Source organism: Medicago sativa, chromosome 3 (genome assembly GCF_051527215.1).
Source record: "Medicago sativa cultivar Bolivia chromosome 3, Bolivia_mono, whole genome shotgun sequence".
NCBI classification, from domain to species: Eukaryota; Viridiplantae; Streptophyta; class Magnoliopsida; order Fabales; family Fabaceae; genus Medicago; species Medicago sativa.
This window is the reverse complement of record NC_140751.1, coordinates 5,528,193-5,549,950: the sequence shown is the minus strand read 5'-3', so window position 1 is coordinate 5,549,950 and position 21,758 is coordinate 5,528,193. Positions and strand designations below refer to the sequence as shown.

General features: G+C 35.9%; 1 pseudogene across 1 annotated transcript; it reads left to right on the top strand.

The window, feature by feature from the left end:
* Window positions 1–2,595: 2,595 nt before the first annotated feature.
* Window positions 2,596–6,592, top strand: LOC146935159 (eugenol synthase 1-like; annotated as a pseudogene). The gene is made up of 5 exons (XR_015030134.1): window positions 2,596–2,911; window positions 3,402–3,533; window positions 3,905–4,133; window positions 5,948–6,151; window positions 6,255–6,592. The product of XR_015030134.1 is annotated as a eugenol synthase 1-like (transcript).
* The last annotated feature ends 15,166 nt before the right edge of the window (window positions 6,593–21,758 follow it).

Genomic DNA, 21,758 nt, shown 5'->3' with positions numbered 1-21,758 from the left:
CTTCTGAGGGATTAACCAACGGCAAGTAGTGATATCACGACCAATAATTTGGTAATATGTGAACAAAAATCAGGGAACCAATCATAAGTAACTTCCAATTTGAAAGCAAAGTCGCCTCATTCCACCAATATTTCATCAAAATACAAGCGTAATGTCCAAATAATTCTTCGTTTGGGACGGTGTTCTCATCTTTCACAACCTCTCGATGCTTCTCATGTGCAATATGTGCCTTCTCATGGCGGTCCTCATGAGATCTAGCATTGTGATTATCTTCCTCCTTTGTGTTATCATTAGCAGCATTCACGGTCTCGAGGGGATAATTTGTGTTACCTCCCTAGACAGCTCCTTATGAGTTATTCATCTTCGATGGTGATTGGCCGATTAGAAGAATCACCCTTCATTTTGGGTTTATCTGGCTTAACCATTTCCTTTTTGTTCTTGGGGTGAAGCTTGTTGCGAAGAGATATTGAGTGTCCAATGGTGAAACAATTGGTACAAAACATAGGTAATCGTTCATAAACAATGTCAACATAGAGCACAAAGCCCTCAAGTTCAACCACCACCCCTTCAAAAATTCTCTTGGATAGGTCGATGTCGCCTAGAATGCGCACATAGTGGCCAAAAGCTCGCTTCTTCGTTGCATCATCAATCAACAAGCGAATACCGACCCCACTTGTTAAGAAAGCGTTTGAGTAGACTCACATATTTTACTTTAATATTTTGTAGTTTCATGGTTTATAACATACATAAAATATGTAATTCATTTTTTCAAAATATCCTCCCAAGATTCTCAACAACTTTAACTTTATGTTTAACGATTATTACAACTTACATTTTGTGTATATATTATGACATTTTTATTGACTCATATCCGAGTATTTTTCTTGCTCCGCTACTGAATTGATATTGATGTTGAGTCTGGTCTCTTTTTGTTGCATGGGTTGGAGGACTCTTGTACTACTTGAAGAATCTTTTGCTCATAAAAAAATGATATGGATTCAAAGAAGTTTGAACGGTGGGTCCCTCGTTAAGAAAAAAATCCGTGTTTTTTCAGAAGTGGTGAACAGGATAGCCAACTTTATACATGCAATACGACTGACTGGTGTGGAGATTTTGCGTTGTCTTTTGCATTTTATAGGGATTTCCAACAAGCACGTATTCTAATAATATTTGCTTTTTTAGCATCAAGTATTGAATGATAAATGTGAATTGATATGGAAAATTGCTGTTGACACATTAACTTTGGCTAAGAAACACATGTAAAAGACGTTTTTGCTCCTTCGGTAGTTAACTGCCGAATTATGAAACCGGCTGCAGTTAACTATCGAGGAAAACTTCGGCAGTAAACTACCGAGGAAAATTGAAAACTTCGGCAGTTAACTGCCGAGGAAACCTCAAACCTATTTTTTTTTTTGACAAAAACTATTAATTCTTTAAACCTAAATTTTCCTTAATTAAATTTAATTCTTTAATTATTTAAGGAATTAAACATAATTCTTTTTATGATTTCATTCATATGATTTTGTTGCCATAATGAAGAAATATGGATTTTGTTGCCATTAAATACACGATTCTTTTTATAAAGTTGTTGATTTCATTTATATAATTTTGTTGTCATAAATAAAAAAATATCAGATCCTATAATTACTACATATTCAATCACGTTTCTTAATTAAAAAGAGGGTTTTTTTTTTTAAGAATAGAAAAGTGGTTTTATTTGTACAAAAAAAAAGAGGTATTATTGATAGAATAATTACAAATATAATTATTTGAAAGAGAGAGATGAATAATATTTGAAATATTATAATTTGTCAACAACAAAAAAATATCTGAAATATTATAATTAATTACTAATAATTACAAATATAATTATTCTATCATTTGTAACGTTTTGTTGTTGCATTTTTTTTATTGAATCGTCATTTTAGGTCCATTAACTACTGATTGCAGATATTATTCATCTCTCATATTTCTTCATTTATGACAACAAAATCACATGAATGAAATCATAAAAAGAATTATGTTTAACTCCTTAAAAGGATTAAAGAATTAAATTTAATTAAGGAAAATTTAGGTTTAAAGAATAAAAAGAATTAATGGTTTTTGTAAAAAAAAAAATAGGTTTGAGGTTTCCTCGGCAGTTAACTGCCGAAGTTTTCAGATTTCCTCAGCAGTTAACTGCCGAAGTTTTCCTCGGTAGTTAACTGCAGCCGGTTTCATAATTCGGCAGTTAACTACCGAAGAGGCAAAAACGTTTTTTACATGTATTTCTTAGCCAAAGCTAATGTGTCAACATCAATTTTCATGTGTTTCTTAGCCAAAGCTAATGTGTCAACATCAATTTTCATTGATATGACCTAATTTTTCGTGCATCACAAGTGGTAAGTTTTATAATAGCCAACTTTCTGCATGCATTCACAATTATTGCATTTTCTTATGATGCCCGATGTACCCGTGCTCTTACAGAAATACTATTATTTTCTTTTTTGGGGTTGGGGGATTGTATTCTAGTACATTTTGTCATCTCGGGCATAGTTCGAGGTTGCAATGATAAAAATAGACCCAACTTTTCTATTTTATTTTCTATCATCATAGAAGAAGTTAGACATTTGTACTTCAAAAAAAGTTAGGCAATTGTACTATTTAGTATTGATTGAGTTACTACAAATACTCAAAGCAATAAGTTAGGCATTTGCAAGAGCAAAGAGTTACCCAAAAGAAAATGGAGGCTAATAAAAATAGGATTCTTGTATTTGGTGGAACAGGTTACATAGGAAAGTATGTGGTGAAGGCAAGCATCTCTTTAGGCTATCCAACTTTGGTGTACACTCGCCCTATTAATTCACAAACTTCTCCCTCAAAGATACAACTTTGCAAGGAATTCAATTCCATTGGAGCAATTCTTGTGGAGGTAAGTCTTCTAAATTCTTTCCTTTAGTCTTTTTCTTAACCATCAAGTTTCTTTTTGGTTACAAAAAGTTTAGGTGGGTTCGGCTCCGGTCACCACCAGGGTCAGGGCACGCCTCCGGGCCCAAAGGGCACTTATAGAGGTACTTACAGATCACCCACCAACACTGCCCTCACATCGGCAGAGGGAATCGAACACACAACCTAAACTTCAACACAACCATCAAGTTTCTGAGAGAGTGGGAATCGTGAAAATCCAAAGTTCGACTAAAATTCGACTAATTAAAGTCTAGCTAATAGTTATTTCAGTTAGAACTTGTACTCAGATTCTCTTGAATGATTCCTCATTAATTAAAGTTCATTAACCATTTATTCTCAACCACTTGATTAATGCTTAATAGTTAATTTTCTATCTATGTAGTATATGCAATGAAAATAAACAATTCATTTTAATTAATTATTTCTTGATAAATATAAAAAATAATTAATTGCAGGGAGAACTTGAACATGACCAGCTTGTTAGAGTGATTAAAAAAGTAGACATTGTGATATGTACCTTTCCATATCCACAAGTGATGGAGCAACTCAAAATTGTAGATGCTATCAAAGTTGCTGGTAATATCAAGGTATAATAAATATTTCCATAAACCAAAAATTTCACAAGTCAATGGAATCTCTATCCCAACTCTATGTTATTTTTTTGTCTCATTTTTTTTAACAAGGCGTACTTTTGATTGTTTGGTTTGCATGTAGTCTATAACATGGATGCCTATTAACTAATGATTATCATCTCCCTAAAAAAACTAACGATTACCAAGGTTTTAAAAATGATCTATAACCCTAAAAACGACCGCGACAAAATAGTACAAGTAGTATCTGATATCGTTTTTTCTCCGTTTCAACAAAGTGAACAAAAATAACGTAAACGACCGTTGGTAATCAAATTCATTTTATAAATGTATATATTTCATTTTATAAATGTATATATTTTTTGTAGAGATTTTTGCCATCAGATTTTGGTGTAGAAGAAGACCGAGTGCATCCTCTTCCTCCTTTTCAAGCTTTTCTCGATAAGAAAATAAAAATTAGAAGAGAAATCGAAGCAGCTGGAATCCCTTATACTTATGTCTCTGCAAATTGTTTTGGTGCATACTTTGTCAATATCTTACTTCGTCCATATGAGGAAAAGAAAGATATTGTTGTCTACGGCAGCGGTCAAATTAAAGGTACAAATTAAATTTGATTGCATGAGCCTTTCAAGATAGTGGTAGATTATAACTTCATATTTGATTTTATGAAACGCTAATTTTCATGTAAGAAGATATAAACCATATATGCATGACAAAGATACCAAAAGGAGTGAAATAGATGAAGGGTAAGATGTTTTTATAATCTAAAATATATTAATAGGGAAATGCAAATGGTACCGGTCCAACATATTTATAAGTCTAAAACAAATTTTATAGTGAGACATTTTAAAATAAAATAAAATAAAAATTAACACGAGATTAACGATATTATAAAATAAAAAATTTGTGTTCATTCCAAGATTTAAACCTAAGCTAAGGAGGATATGAGACGTTATCTTTACAAAGTGAGGTAAGCAAACATCTATTAGACTATTACTAAATTTTCATATTATATATTGTTAACTACATCGAATGTTGAGGACTTTTTTTTTTGGCAAAAAAATCAAATAAATAGGCATATGGCTATTTTGATCTTTAGACCGGCTCTGAAAGACATAAAACTGTAATTGACAACAGGGTAGCACAACTAATTTGAAGCAAAGGGCTGAAAGAGTTCAATGAGTTAAAGGAATTGAATTCAAACTTTAGTAAGAAGAAAAATATTAACAATTTATATATGTTTCACACCTTAAGTTCAGCACAACTTGGTTAGTAACATGACTAAGTTTAGTCTTTAAAAAAAAAAAAACTATTTACTTAAATTGACTAGACTTGAACTTTTAAAAAAGCCTATTAGACCTAACAAGCTGACCTATTTATCTCACACGCGTGCGCGCACATATATAGTTTCAGTCTTATATTTATTATATAATAGTAAATAAATTATAATATATCACCAAAAAATTATAAAATAAAAATAGTAAACATATATATCACATCGACATAGGGCCGTTTTGCCTACTTAGTTTTAGACCTATATTGACCTATATATTTAATTATGTTTACATTTAAAGACATTAGTATAAAATAAACTTTCATGTCAATATAGCCTTCAAATAAGGTCATGCTAGACTTAAAAAATGACATATGAGAGATAATAGGCAAGAATCGGGTCTTCAAATTTTAAAACAGGTTAGACCTATTTAAGTTAAAGTTTAGTCCGACCTTCCAACTTCCATTCCTACTCTCTTCTGTCATGAGGCATTGGCATGTTTCTACTTCTGCGCTCCTCATCAACTGGTATCTGAGTTCTGGTTCGACTTGTGGTTGGAGCCTAGTATCTGGATCAAGTATATGATGTGGGCCGGAGACTATGACCCATATACCTAATTTTCATTGTTTTGGGTGGAGATGTATATATGTCTAATCATTTTGGATGGAGATGTAACATCTTTCTCTTTTGTGGTCTTGGAGCATTGCCCCATTGTTGCTCATGTCGGTCCCTCGGACTCTCCCACAAGTAGCATCAGTGTCCTGGTTTGGATTGGGGCAAGGGGGAAGCAGGAGTAAGATCCTAGTATTGGATTTGGTATAAGATGTGGGAGACTCACATTTGAAGGAGATATTGTTGCTTTCAAGTATTAGTGGTTTAATCTCACAACGACTATTCATGAGTTCAATGTTGGTTACATAAGAGAAATGATTAATATATATACCCTAAACCTTTACATAATAACTACAATAATTATTATCTATAGCCTTGGAAATAAAAGAATATCGTATTTTCTATTCATTTTTTCCCCTCTAAATGATAAATAAAATATACTCATTTAAACTTTAAGTCATCATCTTTCTTCTATTTTCTGGTTGTCCAAAGTTAACAAATCTTGTGGGACATTGATTTTTCTTAGCGGTACTAAATTATGAAGAGGATGTTGCTATGTACACTATTAAAGTGGCAAATGATCCAAGAACACACAATCGCATTGTTGTGTATCGACCTTCCAAGAATATCATTTCACAAAATGAGTTGATATAACAATGGGAGCTCAAAAGTAGTCAAAAATTTCATAAAGTTTTTGTTCCAGAGGAAGATATTGTCAAGCTATCACAAAGTAATACTTTAATTTGTTTTTACTTTCTTTGAAATTTTTATTAATGTTGTGTAAATATAATACATATACAAGCTTACATTGGTAACTTTTGTTTATGATGCAGCTTTACCCCCTCCAGAAGATATTCCAATTTCCATCCTTCATAGTATATTTGTTAGAGGCGATATGGTGAACTTTGAGCTTGAGGAAGATGGCCTTGAAGCTTCACAACTATACCCTGATTACAACTATACATCAATTGATCAACTTCTTGATAAATTTCTTGTTGACCCTATACCCCCTGCTCATGGAGCTTTTGAATGAGGTTATTGATTAACGTTGGTTAGATTAGTAAGTTTCTGAGAGTACTATTAAATAATTTGATAAAGCATATATGCTATCTGTTGTGAGTACTTCATCTTTTTATTTTATTCCATTATCAACGTGCAACAATTTCATCTTTTTTTTTTAGTACTTACAATTGTTGTACACCAACGGTGTAAAGACAATACTTTACACGGTCATTAAATAATAATCGATCTTTCTGCCACCCGTGAAATAACCTAAATATCTTAATTTCAACTGACGTTGTTTCCTTCTCTTTCGTTGCATTGGTCAGCCAATTTAGCACACTACGATTTTTGTTAGAGTTTACATATTAGAAAGGAATGAATTTTTTTTCCTTACTTTAAAGTTTTATTGTCGATAATGCGTTGGAGCGAAGGTGACAACTTTTTGCCCTCTATTTTTTCAATGAGGTCAATCGATCACACCTTCATTCAACCATCATTTTCTAAGAAATAAATCAATTGTCAACAAGTTTTTCTTTAATACATAAGGTTTGCACTATAAGCATGAACAACACATCATTAAAAATTTAAAACTGTTGGGACTTTTAATAGTTGGGAAGGTTGTAAACGTGTAAGTAGTAAAATTGGTTATTGGTTAGTTTTGTTTGATAGGCTTATAAATAGTTAGAGAATAGTAGTTATTTTGTATTTATCAACTTTGTGTGTATTCTGGCCATATTTGATGTAAATAGGACCAATCCCTCCTATAATGACGTTCTTTTACCACATTGTTTGTTAGTAGATTATGAAATGAACTTCTAATGCACATGACAAACTAATATTAATTAAATTAAATGCAGCATAATAAATAAGTCTAGCAAGTAGAACAAACAACAACAATCGAGTCTTATCTCACTAAGTGTAATCGACTGCATGGATCAAACAACGTCATAAATAAGTCTAACAAGTATAAATGGACAAAAGTGTTCTTGTTATAATGCATGTTTTTTACCCAATATCTTCTAATGTTCACGTACAAATGCAGTAGGTCTTCAAACAATATGACTGGTTTCAACTTTCAATTGAAAAAACACATAATTAAGTCCAAGAACTTGTATTAACTTTCCAAATTATGAGCCTTACACGAAATCAAGCAAACAGGTGATTTTCATTTTACCAGACTAGCAAATCATCAAGAATAAAGAAAGATAATACTTCAGTCAACATCTTCAATAATTTAAAGACTATATCTCATACACCAAACAAAAAATCAAAGCAAATACCAATAAGAAGGAAATAAGAAGCAATAAATTCAAGATGCATCCATGCAAACAAACACACATTCATGGAAAATCAATTTCATTGCAATTATTCACATCCTAGTTTCTCTGTTTCCTCAAAATATAGGGTTTAGTTCTTTAATTTATTCCTATCTTCTTCAACATATAAGAATTATTTCTATCTTCCTTTCCTCTCATCAATCTTCAATGAATAAGAATTATTTCTATCTTCTGAATCAATGTTATCAAAATCAAGATTTTGCTTCAGGTCGAAAAGGAAGAGCAAAATCAAAAATCGTAAAATCGCAATCAAAATCGATGGATTTTATCAAAACAAAAATAATGCTAAATCCTTCAAAAAAAAATAATGTTAAATATATGGTATAAATTGTCGAAAGACTCAATTTAAATCTCAGAAAATACTTATACATCAATGACTAAAAAAAAAGGACAAAATCCTTCAAAATCATGCAATTTTGTATGAATTTCACAATTGTGCAATTTTGATGTGATTTCACTAGAATTTTGCCTATTTCACAATTGTGCAAAATCCTAAATTTTAGGATTTAAGTCGGAATTTTAGCAACAATATTCTGAAGTACCTTCCCTCTGACAAGGTATAGTGATTCTAGTAGCCAGCAATTCAAGTTCATTTACTCTTTGGCTCACTTTGTAAGGTTTTTCTAGTCTAATCTCATTTTACCCTATGAAGATAAATTCAATTTACAAATACTAACAGAAAATTATCACGGTGTATAGTTGTGTGAATTACACCAGAACTAAATACTTCCTCTGTCCGTTTTCGTATTCCGATACAAGTTAGTAGTATTAATTAGAGATATTTTTAAGAAAAATAATAATAAATGTACTTAGTATTTTGTATAAGGGTTTATATTTAAGGACTATCATTTTTTTCCTTTTCAGAGGGTGTGCTTATAATTAGGAACGGAGGGAGTAATATGAAAAAAAACTAGTTTATATAATATTAAAATATACTCCCTCCGCATTTCCAATACATCTTTAATTTTTTTCTTCCAACTTTTCTCTCACACAATTTTCAATGCAACTTTAAGTTTGTTTTTTTTTCTTATAAAGTAAGGACAGTTTAGTAAAAGTGTTATGTCTAATGATTATTTCATTCCATTTCTTAATCTGTGTGTCAAAATCTTAAACGACACTCATTGTGAAACGAAGGGAGCATGTGTTTAGTTTACCACTATATTGTGGAACTGTACGGATGAATAATTAGAATTATATATATAAAAAAAGCCATAGAGAAGCAAAAATATTAGAGCTTTCTTGTCAAAGTAATAATGTATAATCTAAATGTGTAAGTTGTGAAAGAAAGAAGGTCCAGTCTTCTTCTTTGATATATCATCCTCTTTGCAATATTTTTGTTGTAATTGACTCAAAATTGATGATTGAAGGTTTGACAAAAATTGTATCATAATTTGGAGAAATTGTGGCGTGATTTGCCTCAAGTTTTGGAGGTTTTGGTTCGACAAATATCGTGGCATGAAGTGAAGAAATCGTGGCAAGATTTTGAAGATAATGTTAGTATGGTACTATGTACTAACTTGAAATCGTGGGCACGATGAGTGTATATCGTGGCACGGTTTTCTTGAGACTCGTGCATTATATAAGACTTCATTCTTCATGTTTGAGTACGACTCCAAGAGAGAGAAATTTAAGGAATCAAAGGAGATAACTTTTGGGTTGAGTGTCTTTGATAAAGAGTTCTCTTGAGTTGGAAAACATTTGTAAACATCTTGGGTGAGTGAAATTATTGAGTCTCTTGTTCTTTGGAAGAGATTGAGAAAATGATAGAAATTAAGTTTTGTTCTTGGAGAGCTTACTGAAGCTAATTTCTTATAACTCTTCTATCTCTTTGTAAAGAACTCATTGATAATAGATTGGAGAGATCAATCTCTCCCCTAAAATAGGTTATTGTTGGACTGAATTGGGTAAACATTTCTTGACGTGTTTGTTTATTTTCTCTCTTTATTTTTTGCTTGTGATTTTGTGTTTTACACTTGATTCCTAAATTAGATATTGTTGTTGTTTAAAGTTATTTTTATGGGAAATGATAGATATAGTGACAAAATTTATCAAGAAAATTTCCAGACAGTGTATTTGCTAACACCTTTCCTTAATTACACATCATTACCTCCTTTGATTTCCACCAAATAACAAATTTAATTGGTTGAAACCTTTTCTTGATAAATTCTTGATAAAACTCTCTATATAAATAGCAATGCTCTACTTTTATATTGATTACTACTTCCCTTTTCCTCCACACATCTAAATTTATTGGTGTTTTATTTGTCCAAATTCACGACATGTTTTATCTTCATGGGGAGTCTATATCAACTTCTTTTCTACTTCTCAATGAAGAAACCTCATTGAGTAGTCTTTTATCACATTATCACCCGTTGAAAATAGTTTGCATCAAGAAACTCATTTTGTGGTTCTCGTTGTTTTTTCCTCTCTTTCAAACTGAAATCTTACATGCCCCCTCTCTCTCTCTCTTCCATTATGCATTATAGGGGAAAATACATTAATCTTCATTAAGGTCTTTTTAAATAACACATCCGTCAGTTTAAAAATGAACGCATACCTCCAATATATATTTCTTTAAATGACACACATCTCTGTTGAAAATTAACATCATTAATGTACTCTTTTTGGAAGTTTGAGTAAGTAAGTTGATAGATATCTGGCAAGTGTACCAAAAACTATCGAAGTAGTAAAAATATCGATCCACAAGGACTGTGTTAATTTCAATTGTAGCAAGCGCGTTATATGTTAGGATGTGTAAAGTTTGTATTTGGTTGCCCTCGGCAGTAAAGTTTGGTTTTAATCAGAGTTGATTAAAGTAGAAAGAGTTTGAAAGAAAATTATATTGAGATGAATGGTTAAGCCGGTGAATCCACTATTGCTTTATATGAAAAAGTCTCCCTCTCTCTACTCTCAATTACTACTCAGTTTTTACGATAAATTAACTAAGTGACTTTGATCAATCTCTCGCATCAAAGCCCTTTCCTAAGTCATAACCCTATTAATCTCTTAACGTGATTGAATAACCGCGGAAGCAATATTGGAACGTTAATTCATGTATCATAACCCTCAATTTCCTATCTCTAGGCTCCTAGTGTTGAGTTAAACAAAATTACTATTTCAGGATTAAAAGCTAGGGCTAGTAGTCATTCAATTCCTAAGATCGATTCATGTGATTGCAAGAAGCTAGGGCTAGTAGTCATACAAAACAATAATCATGAAAAGCAATAAACGCAAGTAATTCTGAATAAAAACTGAATAGCATTGATTATAGAGAGAGTTCAACTACAAAATCATATATTACAAAAGTTTCATCATGGCTTAACCAAACTAAAGGTTTAGCTACTCATAGCTAAACAATCATAAGAAATAACAAGAGAAAACATACATAAATCTAACCAACGGGGTGTTGGTATGAGATTCAGGGCTCGTTCCTTGGTCTCCTGTCGTCCTTAGTGCTCAAAATCGCAATAATAATCAGTACCAAAACCCTTGCTAGCAGCTGGATATTTATAGAAAGAAATTAGGGTTTCAGAAAAGCCCATCATCGTGCCACGTTACGGGTTGGTCGTGGCACGATGCTTCATTAATCCTACGTGGCAGCAGACAAAATCAACCATCGTGGCACGTTGCATGTTGCTTCGTGCCACGAAATTTCCAGAGATGAATCTTTGTCCCACGCTTCCTTCAACGTGCCACGAACATAACCAAACGTGGCACGATGCTTTGAGTTTTAGGCAATTTTCCTTGGTTTCTTGAAGTTTCTTCTCTTGAGCTCTTGTTCCTGTTTTGGCTTGATTTCACCATGAATTCATTGCAGTTGACTCTCTAAATGCTATAATAAAGACCTAAATATGACTAAATAACTAGTGTTGATGCACTGTCATCACAACCCCAAACTTAAACCATTCCTTGTCCTCAAGGAATCAATTTGCAAATGGAAAAATCGCAGTGAGATAACAACTTACCAACCAATGATATGCTTAAAAAGTTCACTCCCTTCCGGTGTAATGATGTACCGGATGCCAAGCTCTTTCCTCCAAATCCACAACTCCACGCAATTGTTTGAATAGGGTCACACAATCATCATGCAGGTCTGCTGTATTACCATAAGCTTGAAAAATTTCTAAACTGTCAATCAAAGTCAGAGTCAAGTACACACTTTAAGGTCTTTCAGGGTTATAACGGGGCTTAGGTGAAAGGTGGATATAATTTGGGAAGTAGTGTTATAAAACAATGAAGTTAAGCTCATACTACTTGGGTATCCTTGATAACACACAGAAAACCAATCCTTCCTTTCAAATTTAACACAAAGAGTACTAGAGAACTTATTATTTTTTCTGAGACATATAAACATTGTTGGTCTCATACACAAGATTTTTTTTTTCTGCACCATTTCAAGTGCTTTTTATTTTCAAGAGATAACATATAAAATTGAATCATTTCTCTTTTCTTAGTTCTCTAGTACCCCCACCCCAAACTTAGTAAGTTGCTAATTCCAAAAGCAACCCCAAACTTGAACATTTCACAACCTAAAGAGCTTCAAACAAATACTTGGGACATTCATTCCTAAGGTCTTCTAGGTTTGTAATGTGGCTAGTCACCGAACAAAAGTGATCTATACCTAATGGCTCAAATTGGCTTTACAAAGGATAAATAATTCATAAATCAAGGTAGGCTCAAAAAGGCTCAAGGTACCAAGCACTTTGCCTTAGTGTGTACAAAACAAGACCAATTAACAAATAGAGAAATATCGCAAGTTCTAGAAACAGCAGTTGCATGGAACACTCATATATGTAAAATTGGAAAAATAAAATTTTGGTTATGGACCTTACAAGTTTAGATATCTGGGAGTTGTGGCTACCTATTTCCTTTGCCGAACACTTCCCTCTGAAACAATTAGGCATCATCCTCCTTGAACTCTTTGGCATATCATTGGTATAGTACTGTTATGAGACTGATAAATTTCCACAAACAAACAGATTCGTTAATAATAAACAAAGGAAAGCATTACAAACGGGGGGAAATTAAAGTTAAACAAAGTGCAAACCAACAAAATGTTCCAACGGAATGAAAATTACATCAAAATAAACGAAACAAAGATAGAAAGCTGAAAAAAAATAAAATTGGACTCAAGTCCATCACTGCTCATCGTCATCAGTGGCCTCTGGATCACCCTGCAAGCCAGCATAAAATTCATTCACGCTCTGATCACTAGCTGCCTTCCCACGAGCAAAGTCGGATCGAAGGCGACCCTCTCTCTCTCCAGCACGTCTCCTCTGCTCCATGATGTAGTCCTCCATGTTGGCTTCAGTGCCAAACCTATCAAAAGCATTGCTCTGAAGGGACCTCTGACGGTGCTGATCAGCAGCAAGAGAAAGCTCCGCCCCAAAGTAAGGACCGTCCACATACATCTGTGATGATGTATCCTGGGCCCAGCAAGCCATACCTCCCAAGTAATCAAGCATCATCGGGTGTAGTGGTGGGTATTGAGGCGCATCCTCCTGCATAGGCTGTGCCTGAGATGGTCCTCCATGCTCTCGCTGAACCGGTGGTCCTTCACGACCTTTCTTCTTCTCAAACTTCACCATAGCAGTATCATCAATAGCTCCCTTTGACTTAAGCATGATGTCTCCAAGCTCCTCCGGGACACCTTCCTTCTTACACAAAGCATTAATCAAGCAAACGTGCCCCAAATGCACCGAAGTCCCGCAATTTGCCATTTCCTTAAGACTCAAATTGATCAGTCGCCCAACATTTATCCCATAGCCAAAGATGATGGCCTCTAGAATATACAACCTCTCCATAGGCAGCTCAGATGTAGCAGAAACACTTTCCAAGGTAGAATGAATGAATGAAGCCCAAGCTTTGTATTGTGGTTTGAGGTCCACCACATCCATCCTAGTAGGAAACCCAGTAGCTCTGGACCTAACATAATCAACACCCTCTTCGCCAATTTCCTGCAAAATCTGTTGAAGCACATCATCGGAAGGAAAATTATTCGAGCTCCTGGACCTCCTCATTTCTACATGACATTGTCTTGGAGGCTTTAGCCCTAGAAATGCATTGATGGCTCTAGGGCTATAATCTATCTGCTTTCCACGGACATAAACCACATTATCCTCATCTCCAAAGGCATTAGGAAAGAACTCAAGAGCAATGGTGCGATTGCTTTCTTTTTCAACCATGTCGTTCAATCTCTTCCACCCAAGCGTTCTTATAGTTGTTTCAAATTGAGGATACCTCTGAAGGTTGATGAAATCAAACCTCCTTTCACCAGAAAACTTAAACCCCTTGATCTTTTCAAACCTCTCGGCATGTTCGTCATCCTGAAATTTCTCATAGTCGGGTTGTTGTGGTGGTTGGGTTGATTGGGTGTTGCGGGTTGTTCTGGAGCGTTTGTTGGATGTTGAGGCCATTTGTGGAGTTAGGTTAGATTGTTTGGATGTTTTGGGATTGAGGAAGATGGAGATTGAGTGGTTAGGGTTTGTGAAATAAGGGTTATGTCGAATTTGTGGGAAAAAATTGATGTGTTTGATGAAGTAACGGGTTGGAATGTTTGTGAGAATGATGAAGATGTATGAATGGTGGTTAGGTGTGAGTTTGAGAAGTAGAGAATGGGTGAGACGAAATTTAGGCAGAGTTTTGGTAAGGGAGAATGTGAATGGTGAGAAATTTGTGAAGTATGTATATATAGAATAAGGACCATCGTGCCACGTTACAAGGAGATCGTGCCACGAAGCTATTTGTAACGGTCTAAAAAATTTAAAACTTCCCACTCACGTGCCACGATGCAGAAAAGCGTGGCACGATCATCGTTCTGGGTAGCTTCGTGCCACGATCATAGAGCCTTCGTGCCACGTTCTTAGTTCTTCCAGCAAACGTGCCACGTTCTGAGAGTGTTCGTGCCACGAAATTTCCAGTGGCGAACAATGTTGGAGCAACTCTCAAAACGTGCCACGATGAAGAACCATCGTGCCACGATTATCTAGGTTTTCACAAAAAAACTTCTTTTCAACTTTCTAAAAATATTTTTGCTGTTTTTGTTTTATGAAAATGCAATAAATAAAGACAATACCTGAGTGGATTTAAATCCGATGGGTTGCCTCCCATCCAGCGCTTCTTTACCGTCACTAGCTTGACTTATGATGACCCTTAAGGATCATTCAACACCACTCCCGCTCTATTCTTTGGGAGTTCACCTCCAAGGTATGGTTTCAGCCTTTGTGCGTTTACCTTGAAAGTTTCTTGCTCACCAGGCTTACTAAGCTCCACTGCTCCATAAGGAGACATATCTACAATCACGAATGGTCCGGACCACTTGGATTTTAACTTCCCGGGAAATAACTTCAACCTGGAATTAAACAGCAAAACAAGTTGTCCAATATAAAATTCTCTCCTCACCAACCCCTTGTCATGATACCTCTTAGTTCTCTCTTTGTAAATTACGGCGTTCTCATACGCACGCAATCTCATCTCCTTTAGCTCATTAAGTTTTAATAACCTTTTCTTTCCAGCTAAAGTTTGATCAAAATTTAGGGCTTTGATAGCCCAGTAAGCTTTATGTTCCAATTCAACCGGGAGATGACAAGCCTTTCCGTAAACCAACTGATAAGGGGACATCCCAAGGTGCGTTTTAAACGCAGTTCTATATGCCCAAAGAGCGTCATCTAACTTCCTAGACCAATCTTTCCTAGAAGACGCTACAGTTTTCTCCAAAATTTGTTTCAACTGACGGTTTGAAACCTCCGCTTGACCACTAGTTTGAGGATGATAGGGAGTTGCAACTTTATGTTTGATATTAAACTTTTTAAGCACAGTTTCAAGAAGATTGTTGCAAAAGTGCTTCCCCCCATCACTGATCAAAACTCTAGGGGTTCCAAACCTAGTGAAAATATTTTTCTTCAAGAAATTAACCACAGTTTTAGCATCATTAGCAACACATGGTATCGCTTCAACCCACTTGGTAACATAGTCAACACACACAAGTATGTGGAGATAAGAGTAAGAGGAGGGAAATGGTCCCATAAAATCTATGCCCCAACAATCAAAAGGTTAAACTTCAATGATTCCAGTTAGGGGCATTTCATTCCTCTTTGAGATACTACCTGTTCTTTGGCATTCATCACACCTCTTTACGAACTCTTGGCAATCCTTGAAGAGAGTGGGCCACCAGAAGCCACTTTGCAAGATTTTCGCAGCGGTTCTTTCTCCACTATGGTGGCCCCCATAAGCTGAGCTATGGCAGTGCCACATGATACTATTAGCTTCCGTACCTGCAACACAACGTCTAATCAAACCGTCAGCACTTACCTTAAATAAATAAGGATCATCCCACAGATAGTGGTTTGCATCCTTGAAAAACTTTTTCCTCTGGTGCTGTTCCATGTCATCCGGAATTATATTACCGGCCTTAAAATTCGCCATGTCGGCAAACCAAGGCCTTTCTTCAATCGCCATCAACTTTTCATCTGGGAATTCTGCTGTGATAGCCTTCTCTTTCTTCGTCACCTCCTCATTTTCCAACCTTGAAAGGTGATCAGCTACTACATTCTCCACTCCTTTCTTGTCACGAATCTCTAGATCAAATTCTTGTAATAATAGGATCCACCTCAACAGCCGAGGCTTTGAATCACCTTTTGTCAAGAGATATTTAAGAGCTGCATGATCTGAAAAAATAATGACTTTGGAGCCTATTAGATAAGAACGAAATTTCTCCAATGCAAATATTACTGCAAGCAACTCCTTTTCAGTAGTGGAATAGTTAACTTGATTTTCATTTAAAACCTTGCTTGCATAGTAAATTGCATGGAAAAATCTGTTCTTTCGTTGGCCTAAGACTGCACCAACAGCATAATCACTTGCATCGCACATAAGTTCAAAAGGTAAATCCCAATCGGGTGCAATGATTATTGGTGCAGTCACCAACTTGGTTTTAATCAAAGAAAAAGCATTTAAACACTCAGAATCAAAATCAAAATCATTTTCTTTGACCAAGAGGTTACAAAGGGGCTTAGAAATTTTTGAAAAATCTTTTATAAAACGCCGATAGAAACCGGCATGCCCCAAGAAACTCCTAACTCCCTTAACATTAACAGGTGGTGGAAGTTTCTCTATAACCTCTATCTTTGCTTGATCCACTTCTATGCCTTTAGCACTTATTTTATGTCCCAAAACTATACCTTCGGTAACCATAAAATGACATTTTTCCCAATTTAAAACAAGGTTAGTTTCGGTGCATCTTTTTAGTACTTCATTTAAGTGGAACAAGCATTGGTCGAAAGACTTACCAAACACAGAAAAGTCGTCCATGAATACCTCAATGTTCTTCTCTATCATGTCAGAGAAGATGGAGAGCATACACCTTTGGAAGGTCGCCGGCGCATTACACAGCCCAAAGGGCATTCTCCTATAAGCAAATATACCAAACGGACAGGTGAAAGCAGTCTTTTCTTGATCTTCCGGAGCCACTGCAATCTGATTATACCCTGAATACCCATCCAAGAAGCAGTAAAAGGCTTGACCAGCCAATCTCTCTAGCATTTGATCCATGAATGGTAATGGAAAGTGATCTTTCCTTGTTGCAGAATTCAGCCTCCGGTAGTCTATGCACATTCTCCAACCGGTGACGGTACGTGTGGGTATCAATTCATTCTTTTCATTAGCCACTACCGTCATTCCTCCCTTCTTAGGCACCACATGAACAGGACTTACCCAAGAGCTATCAGAAATAGGGTAAATCATACCTGCATCGAGCAATTTTAACACTTCTTTCTTGACAACTTCCTTCATTGTTGGGTTTAGTCTTCTTTGAGGTTGAACCACAGGTTTGTATTCAGCCTCCATATGTATTTTGTGCATGCAATAGGCTGGACTAATACCCTTTAGATCAGAAATGCTCCATCCCAATGCGCCTTGATTACTTTTCAACACCCTCATTAGTTTCTCTTCCTCTAAAGGTGTCAATGTATTACTGATGATTGCTGGTTTGGAAAAATCCTCACTAAGAAAGACATACTTCAAGTGTGGAGGGGGTTCTTTCAACTCTGGATTTTTTTCTTTTTCATTGTTCAATGTTTCCGATCCCCCATATTTTTCACCAAGTAGGTTTTCAAGTGGCGGGTGATGCATTTGTTGCTTGCTTGCCTCAAGTTGCTTGACACAATCCTTTACCTCAATATCTTCAGTATCTTCATCATTCTCTATAGAATTAACTAATTTTCTCTCTAAAGGTTGTGTTGGTTGAGGCTTACGAGAATCATCTTCAATTATCTCCTCCACAACATCAATTCGGTAGCACTTAGGATTTTCAGCTTGATGTTTCATGGCTTCAAAAATATTAAACACAACTTGCTCGTTGTGGAATCTCAACATAAGCTGGCCCATTTCAACATCAATCAAAGCTCGACCGGTTGCAAGGAAAGGTCTTCCAAGAATGAGTGGCATGTCTTCATCTTCAGCCATGTCTAGGATTACAAAATCAGCAGGAAATACTAGCTCATTTACCTTAACTAGCACATCTTCAAGTATACCAAAAGGGTAAGAGATTGACCGATCAACTAGAGTAATGGTCATTCTTGTTGGCTTTGGTTCCCCACATCCAAGCTTCTTCATCATCGAAAGAGGCATCAAGTTGATACTTGCCCCTAAATCACACAATGCTCTACCAATGTCTACCGGTCCAATAGAACAAGGAATAGTGAAAGCACCTGGATCTTTTAATTTGGGTGGAAGTTTCTTTTGAAGAATTGCACTACAATTTTCTGAAAGTGCAATGTTTGCATCATCTTTTGGTTTCCTTCTTCGAGTCAGCAAGTCTTTCATGAACTTAGCATACATGGACATTTGATCAAGAGCTTCACCAAAGGGAATGTTCACCTGAAGTTGTGAGAAAAGCTCCATGAACTTCTTGAATTGACCTTCCTCCTTCTTCTTCTTTTTGGCTAAGTGAGGGTATGGAAGCTTCACATATGATGGAACAACTTGTGGCTGATCTCCATCCTTCAATATTTGACTCTTAGACTTCCTCAAGATTGATTCTTCATCAATCAATTTCTCACTTTTTTCTCCCTCTATTTTTTTCTTCCTTTCATTTTCAACTACTCCTTGATCATTAACTTTTTCAACTACAAACTCATTATTCTTTTCAACTTCACCTTCTTCTTCTTCCTCCACTACTACTTCATCAGCTTTTTTTGGAACTTTTGGAACTGGAGGTGTCAAGACCTTCTTGCTCCTCAACTCAATAGCATTGCAAGACTCATTTTTAGGGTTGTCTTGTGTGTTACCTGAGAATCCGCCTTTGTTTTGTTCAGCCAATTGTTTAGCTAATTGCCCAAGTTGAGTTTCAAGCATCTTCCTGGAGGCTTCATTGTTCTTTCTCTCAGCCTCTTGACTCTTCTTCATCTCTTCAAAGTTGCCTTGAGTCATCTTCATAAAGTTCATCATAGTTTCTTCAAGAGCTGAAGGCTTCCTTTGTTGTGGAGGATTAAGCATCTGAGAGTTCAAAGCGTTGTTATTTGAGTAACTGAGATTTGGATGCTTGTTGATACCTGAGTTGTAGTATTGATTTTGCCTTTGATAACCTCCCATGAAATTAGCTTCCTCACTTGATCCTTCTGGAACACATTCACCATTGGGATGTTCTTCACCGCATAAGTCACATTTGATTGCAGCCACCTGTTGTTGCTTATGAGCCAAAGTAAACCCTTGAAACTCCTTAGTAAGAGCCTCTATTTGTTTGTTCATGGCTGCTTGGTTAACTAGGATTGTTGTTTGTTCACTTACCCCAAACACTCCTCTTTCTTTCTTCTTAGCTTCAGCACGATATTCATTACCCGCCATATTTTCAATTAAGGCTTGAACTTCATGATCAGTCTTGCTCTTAAGACTTCCTCCCGCGGAAGCATCTAAGAACATTCTTGTGTTTGGTGTCACCCCCTCAGTGAAGATTTGGAGGTATTGTTTCTCGGTGAACTCATGATTAGGGCATCTCTTCAGAAGCAAATTGAATCGCTCCCAAGCATCATATAATGACTCACCTTCTCCTTGCTTGAAGTTAGAGATCTCCATCTTCTTTTCCCAATATTTAGACATAGGGAAATATTTCTCCAAGAACTTCAGCTCTAACTCTTCCCATGTTTGGACAGTCCCATTTGGAATTGTTAGCAACCAATCTTTTGCTCTTCCCGTCAAGGTGAAAGGGAACAGCCTTAGTTTCTTCTGTGCTTCAGTCACGGTGGCTGGTTGCACACAAAACTCGCAAGTTTCAGCAAAGCGGCTCAAGTGTTCATGAGGACTCATGGCTTCAGTCCCATCAAATTGTTTATCCCTCAAACCGTTGAGGACAGTTGTCTTGATGTCGAAAGCAACGGGGTTAGCTGGTTGAAAAGTGTGGGTCAGTTGACCGCGATGAGTGGCTAACCCATAATCTCCCAGCTTAGGTCTCGGTGGTACAACTCCTCTCCTTCCATAGTTGCAGATTTAGGAGAAGAGATCGTTTCAGATTCAGTTGAGAGTGGTTCCGGTATTTGTTCTCGAACACCCGGTGGAACGGACTGAGCTAACCTTTGCGACCGGACAGTTTTCCGAAGTGCTCTAGCAGTCCTTTCAATTTCCGGATCGTACTCTAAGTCGTCTGAGCTCTGTTTACCTCGCATAAACAGCAAAATACCTTAGTAGCACTGCACAACGCAAAGTAATCAAGTGAATATGAGAACAGAAAAATAAAAATTAAAAACAGAAAATTAAATTGCAAAAACCCTAAATTATAACGTAATTGCCTTGTTGAAATAATTCAACAGTCCCCGGCAACGGCGCCAAAAACTTGATAGATATCTGGCAAGTGTACCAAAAACTATCGAAGTAGTAAAAATATCGATCCACAAGGACTGTGTTAATTTCAATTGTAGCAAGCGCGTTATATGTTAGGATGTGTAAAGTTTGTATTTGGTTGCCCTCGGCAGTAAAGTTTGGTTTTAATCAGAGTTGATTAAAGTAGAAAGAGTTTGAAAGAAAATTATATTGAGATGAATGGTTAAGCCGGTGAATCCACTATTGCTTTATATGAAAAAGTCTCCCTCTCTCTACTCTCAATTACTACTCAGTTTTTACGATAAATTAACTAAGTGACTTTGATCAATCTCTCGCATCAAAGCCCTTTCCTAAGTCATAACCCTATTAATCTCTTAACGTGATTGAATAACCGCGGAAGCAATATTGGAACGTTAATTCATGTATCATAACCCTCAATTTCCTATCTCTAGGCTCCTAGTGTTGAGTTAAACAAAATTACTATTTCAGGATTAAAAGCTAGGGCTAGTAGTCATTCAATTCCTAAGATCGATTCATGTGATTGCAAGAAGCTAGGGCTAGTAGTCATACAAAACAATAATCATGAAAAGCAATAAACGCAAGTAATTCTGAATAAAAACTGAATAGCATTGATTATAGAGAGAGTTCAACTACAAAATCATATATTACAAAAGTTTCATCATGGCTTAACCAAACTAAAGGTTTAGCTACTCATAGCTAAACAATCATAAGAAATAACAAGAGAAAACATACATAAATCTAACCAACGGGGTGTTGGTATGAGATTCAGGGCTCGTTCCTTGGTCTCCTGTCGTCCTTAGTGCTCAAAATCGCAATAATAATCAGTACCAAAACCCTTGCTAGCAGCTGGATATTTATAGAAAGAAATTAGGGTTTCAGAAAAGCCCATCATCGTGCCACGTTACGGGTTGGTCGTGGCACGATGCTTCATTAATCCTACGTGGCAGCAGACAAAATCAACCATCGTGGCACGTTGCATGTTGCTTCGTGCCACGAAATTTCCAGAGATGAATCTTTGTCCCACGCTTCCTTCAACGTGCCACGAACATAACCAAACGTGGCACGATGCTTTGAGTTTTAGGCAATTTTCCTTGGTTTCTTGAAGTTTCTTCTCTTGAGCTCTTGTTCCTGTTTTGGCTTGATTTCACCATGAATTCATTGCAGTTG